The following is a 6526-nucleotide window of genomic DNA, read 5'->3' on the forward strand; positions in this document are numbered from 1 at the left end:
GGTGACCTCTGTGCCAGGGGCTATCAGAGCCCTGGCTACTGCCTCACCACAGGGACACAGGCTGGAGACAGGGGTGCTGCAAAGCTGAGCTTTCCATGGAGCAGCACTTTTGGGGACCAGAGCTATGTGAGCTGCTGTGCTGGCAAAGATCTTCCCCCCAAACTAAATTTCCTTTATAAAGGACTCATGTCAGAGCTGCAAAATTTTAATGGGTTAGAAGAATGTTAAATAACATTATCATAAAAGAACCTTTCTAAGTGGGGTTAAATGCAGTGGGGTTTGTTCTAATGGCAACCTGTAAGAAATTGTTACTGTGTAAATCCTCCTCCCTTTGCCAGTTTTTTGCTATTGTTAGCATCCAAAGCAACTCCTTTTTCACTCAGCTCTTAGGAAACTTCACAGCCTAAGCAACATCAGCATGGACAGAGGGAGGAAGAGCTGGCTAGTTAAAGGCTCATGGACATAGATGACCCATGGTGGTGGTGCTTTGGCACAATATGTGGCAGCTACTCTTTCCCAAACATGAGAGCTCCAGGCTGAAGGAGAAAAACAATCTTCCACAGCTTGAATAAACAGCCCCTGGAGGCAGTGGGAGCTGGAGGTGATGTTACTTGTGCTGATGTCTCCTTTCAGCTGCAAGTGGTCCTAGACCTTGTAGTCCCACCCCTGTAGGAAGCATGGTAGCTGCTTGTGGCAATGGGATTCTGCCACAGAGGTGTGGCTCCCTGAAGGCTGTCTCTCCAGTACAGCCAAAGTTGCACCAATCTTACAAAGGATGGTGCTCTCTGGGGCTGTTCCATAGGCTCCATGCCCTCTTACATCTCCTTACATCTTGGCATGGCCTAGAAGCAGAGACTCACAGTAATGCTCTATTACTCCTGGTTTGGGGTCCTCATAAGGAAATCCCAACACCCCTAGCAGGACAGAGGTCAACAACAGACAGGAAAAAATGGCTTAAGCAACAAATTTAATTGGAGAGCTCAGCAGAAGAGTGTTTGGAAAAGGTCAACCTGCTCTCCCTGCACACAGCATTTGGAAAGCAAGAACAGGAAAAAAGGATTTTCATCATGAGTAGCCTTCAGAAGGCTGTCAGGGAGATGAAGAAAAGTGAAATATTGTGCCAAGCTTTGGTAAGACTGCTGTCACAGGGACACAAGGAAATAAAGCTCCAGGTGATGCAGAAGATGCTTCACATCATCATGTTATTAGCCCAGAAAGGGGACTCTGGCAGAACATCTGTTTAAATTGTTCTGGAAAGTGTGGTAGAAATGGTGAGAGATGTGTTAAACATCAGCAATGTTCAGGGATCCCTGACAGCTATAGCAGAGGCCTATACATTACCTTGGACTGGGAAAATAGCTGTGTTGTTGGCTTTCTCACAGGATCATTCCAGGATCTGTTCAAGATCTTGGACTGGTTGTCAAATGCTATTCTGGAGTTTGAATTTGCAGGGATGGAGCCCCAGCAAAACCTTGAAAAGGATAGCTGCCTTCCTTGGAGACCAAGACCAGCGCTCACAGTGCTGGTCACAACTTGCAAAACTCATGGGAAAGCTTTGCTCAAGGTGGTTGGGGGTGTTCCCAAAGAGCATATGATGGTGTTTGGATGCATTGCAAAACAGGGAACTGGCAGGTCAAGAGTTCCTTCAGCATGAAACCTCGGCATGATTCCAACACAAGATCTGAAGTCACCAGCAAACAGCAGATGCATCCTCAAGGCTATAGCCCACCTGCTCTCAAGGAGGAACTTTCAGTGTGGTGCATGTGGATCCCCAAACTCTGCCTTCACACACAGGTGAGCAAGCTAACGCTGTGGTCTTCACAAATACAGTGACTGAAGGATATAATCACATTAGAAACCATCCCTGAATTTCAAACCCTGCCTATCTCCTCAGACACTGATGACACATGTCATAACGTCACCTCCACCACTAATTCCCTTATTTGTTGCATTTGCAGTGGTGATACTGACACCAGCATCCAAATAATGAAAAAAACCTGAGCTGAGTCTGAGACAGAAGGACAAACCAGAAGCCATGTCTGGGCACATTAATGAGTTCCTTGTAGCCAGCTTTCAATCACTGAAATTTATCAGCCAGCAAAAGGGAACAACAGATAAGAAGTAAGGAAAGGAACAAATCATTCTGTCATGTAGCTGTGTCATCAAGGCCTGTAACTCTGGGTTCCAGGAGAAGAAACCGGTAAAGGAGGCCTCAATGGAAGTGCTTTAACACTATGCTTCCTGGGCAGAGGCACAGAGGAAGATCAGAAGCTCATACAGTCCCTGAATGTCCTCATTAAGAGAGTACTGGAAAAATCTGATCAAATGAGGATTTTTTTGGTGTCTTGCTGAAGCTGCTTCAAGGCAGCCCAGATTGTTTTTGTGACCTGCTGGTGAAGTGCCTATGGAGGACCACATTGCTTTTTCCCAGGCACCACCAACCTGATGAAATTCTGCTGGATGGCCACATGCTCATGAAAACTCTATCAAAGCAAAAACTGAGGCAACATACAAACAGGTTCCTGCTGTGGGCCCTGAAAGCTCAGCAACACTAGTGCAAGGCGAAAGGAGTGAGGATCCTGGACCACCTCACCTAGAGTGAGGATGCAGCTGGGTCTAAGGTGGAAGCTTACCTCCAAAAAACACAGTCCTACTACCAAGCAGGGGGCAAATGAAACAGCTGTAGGAGCAGGGAAAGATATTCCCCAGATAGCTTGCAGGGTTGCAAAGGACAAAACATGTGATGATTTAGAGAAAATCTTCTGGAAAATTTGCTCCAAAGAAAGCTGCAGGAGGATGTAGCAGATTTCAATGAATGTAAGAAAATATGACCCAAAGGAAAGCAGGATATTTTCCTAGAAAAGCTCTCACTCTTTTTGCAGAGCTCTGTGAAGCAAAGCCTGGTCATTACCTGGACAGAATAGGACATGAGAGAGCCTCTTCTTTCTCCTCCCTTAGGGATGTACACCATGGTAGAAGCATCTCCCCTTAGATCAACATGGAACTGAGGAGGGACCATAAAGGGGAAAGAGGTGATGCCATCCTGCCACGTGGAAAATCTATCATCAAGGGGTGCAAGGAAATAGAAAACCAAATTGCTTCTCTTTCCAAAGTCAGAGAGAGACAGCCCAGACAAAAGGAAAAGGGTCTCCCAGCTTCTCTGCACACTACAGAGAACAGCTCTAGGGTTTGGGCTTTTTTCCCCAGAACTTAAATTCTTCACATTTCCATGTCATAATCCAACTTCAGAAAAAGCAAGCTGGGTGAGACTGATGCCTGAGGGCAAAACTGAACACAGAGCACACAAATCTGGCCCAGGGCACAGGGCAGAGAACCAGGTGGGGTGGCAACCCTGCCCAGACAACCTCCACAGCAGTCTTTCTAACATAGGATTTTTCCAGTCAAAATATTCATGGTTAGTAAAATACCAGATCAACAGTGCTCTGGTTCCCAGCTGAGAGCTGCCTGAAGAGATCAGGGCTTTCAAACAGCATCTCTGCCTTGCTGCACAGCCACCAGCCACCACCAGTTGCACAATGTGCCTACCAAAAGGAAAGGTTATAATAAGAAATTCATTAGGGAAAGTGATTTGTACAAGTTTCTGGGGTTTTTTTCTTAGGTAAAATCAATAAGGCATAGACTTTCAAACTCGCTTCTACTTGTGAAACAGAAAGAGTTCAAGAGAGCAGAGTTGCTGTAGACAATTACAGAATGCCAATGCCTCAGTCCAGCCCAGCCCAGCCTGCTACTCTCATGTAAAACTGCCCTGATTTGTATTTAACATCCCTCTTGCCTCTAAGTTCCTGAAGGCAGGAGCCTTCAGCTCTGTGTCAGGTGTAACAGCAAGTCTGTCAAGGATGTTCAGTGGTTTGCAAGGATTATTTGCTAATAAACAAAACAGCCAAAGTGCTATTAAGCTTTTGTACTCAGGCAGGGCGAGCTGGTGAATATGGCAAACCAATATTTTTTATTAAAATGAGAACAAAAATAAATATATCTGGTCTGATTACTGGCCAGTGAGAAAAACACTCCCCAGAGATCTCAGAGTGAAATGTCTCTTTCTGCATAGCCAAAATGCCTTGCTTGCTACAGACTGTAATTCTCTTTACCTCTTTAACAACAAAGTCCTGGTCATCCCCTCTCCCATACCCCACTCATCCAGTGCTGTATCTGTCCAAGGGCAGTTTTAGTACCCTTACTAAATCCATATCTAGCTTCTGGTAGTATCTGGCCCTGCTAAATCCATATCCAGCTTCTGCCTTATTTTCTGTCTGGTTACCAGGAGGATCCACTGTGAGAACACCACTGAAGCTTCTAGGTTTTCTGTTCTTTGATTCCTTCCCGCTCTGTCCCTAGGACACCCCTTTTCTGTACTAAGCAGCACAAGCTTGAAGGATGGAGTGGAGCTGTGTGGCTTACAAGGGTGCCCTTTATGTGGCCTTCTGAAAATAAATTCATATCCATGCTGAGCTGTGAGCTCAGGAGTCTGGACATGCTGTTCCAGGAGATTTCCTTCAATGTTGTACTCCCTTTTTGCTAGTGGCCAGTGCCCTACAAGGAGCTAGTTTTATAGCTTTCTCTCCACTAAGTCCTGAAAAAGCTCAGTACAAATGCCCAAACAGCCCTCCAGCACAGTTACCCGGGAGAGCTGCCCATCTACTGCTTTGACACTGAAACTTGCCCAGTAAAAGAACTCCTCTTGCAAAAGCCTGTTCTGGTGTGCTATCATCAGGGTCTCCTCCTGACCCATACCACAGCAGTAGTGCTTCATCTGGCACACTGCTAGAGACATTAACTAGCAGACAACACTGATAAGCTAAGGCCATACACTATGTTGTAGCCAGGGGATACAGGGATGCTTCTCTTCTATAATGCTGAAGCCCTTAAGGGTTCCAGAGACTGCAGAAAATGGGAGAAAGTCAAATGTTTGGAAGTCTTTTAGTATTTGCCAGGCAGGTAGAATATTCATCTTGCTGCATTGTGTTATCAGAGCGTCTCAGGGCTCTTGTCAGCAGCCAGAAATCTCCCATAGTGTGTGCAGCACAAAGTCAGAGCAAGTGACAGTGCCTGTCCTGCAGATACTACATGTGATAGGAGATGTGCACCAGCAGAGATGCCTTGGAGTCCTACAGCATCAAGCAAACTTGTGACTACCTTCATTCATTGCTTTCTCATGAGTGCTCCTCCACACAGCCTCTGAGAAAGAAGCAGGAGTGCCCTGAGCATCAATATGATGATATTCAAGTTATTCTTGCTTGCACCTTCTTGCCCCCAGCAGAGAACGGCATGTAGCATGGTATGACGGTCCAGCATGGGTCTGGGTGCTTATTCTGGATTTTACCCAACAGTCACATTCAGGTAGTGTTAAGAAAGAGAGCAAGGCTTAGAAATATGATTTGCATTCTGATCTGGACAGTGGAGGACTGTGCCCTGAGAGAACTGTTTCCAGCACATGTAACTCAGTCTGACATGAAATCATGCCTTCTGGCAGGGAAATTTCACATTTTCAGAATCCTCCAGGTTCCTCTCTGTGAAGTAACATTTGAGGAACAGATGCTAACACACAGGATGGTACCTCGGAGTCCTAGGTTTTCTGGAAGGCAATTGCATTTCCCCCCATCCTGCCTCACAGACAGCTAGTCCTCCAGACTGTTCATCCACCCCCACAGCCTTGGGGAAGTGCAAAAGAGCACCTGGGTCAAGAGGTGAAGATGGAGAGCTGCACAGAGCTCATAAAAGAGAGCTGACCTGGTACCTTTTGCTCTTTCCAGGTTCAGTCCTCTTCCATTTGCTGAAATCATGACCAAACCGGCTGCCCAGGAGACAGCAGGGTCAGGGAGATCAATGAATTATAAATAAATGCATTATAAACAAATCAATCAGGGGGATAAAAGCGTTTGACATAGCCACAGTAATTAAAAATATAATAATCCAGATAGTGGACATTTATTTAAAATGGTGCAATTACAGCTTTTAATCATCCAGGGTTAAATTAACAGCAGCAGCGAAGCGGCAGCGCAAACGTGTTCTGTGTAATGAACCGATATTAGAAAGCCAGCTTGGTGAGCTCTCCCTCTCTCAGGCTAATTCTCCCTCCTCTCGTTGTAAAATAACCTTTTGGTGTCATTTTCTTGTGGAGTCTTGAAGATGAAGACACAATATTAGAGCTAAATTAAACCCTCTTCACATATTTCTCTTCTTTCAAGCTGTAAAAATTGCTGGTATCAGTCATTCAGTCCCTAGTGCTGACGCAACCACACTTGAGGAGAACATCTGGGGGCCCCAAGAATCATTACATGGAAAATAAAATGCTATATTACAATCAGTCAGCAATTAAAAGGCAGGATGCAGCAGGGCCAATCCTGCAAGATGCTGAGGAGGCTTGGTGGGGAAACCAAATGGCAGACATGCAGTGCTCTGGGGCTCTTTCCTTCTTCACTGTGAGGACTGTGAGGAGACCAGAAAATGTATAATTCTGCTCCTACCCAGCACAAATGGTCTTGGAAGTAGCTTGTGTAAATTCAGG

The 6526-nt window shown here is 45.7% G+C and overlaps 1 pseudogene; it reads left to right on the forward strand.

Annotated features, from left to right (window-relative positions):
* The first annotated feature begins 1424 nt into the window (after positions 1-1424).
* On the forward strand, positions 1425-2802 carry LOC128897668 (cytoskeleton-associated protein 5-like; annotated as a pseudogene).
* Positions 2803-6526: the final 3724 nt, after the last annotated feature.

Source organism: Dryobates pubescens, chromosome 13 (genome assembly GCF_014839835.1).
Source record: "Dryobates pubescens isolate bDryPub1 chromosome 13, bDryPub1.pri, whole genome shotgun sequence".
Classification (NCBI taxonomy): Eukaryota; Metazoa; Chordata; class Aves; order Piciformes; family Picidae; genus Dryobates; species Dryobates pubescens.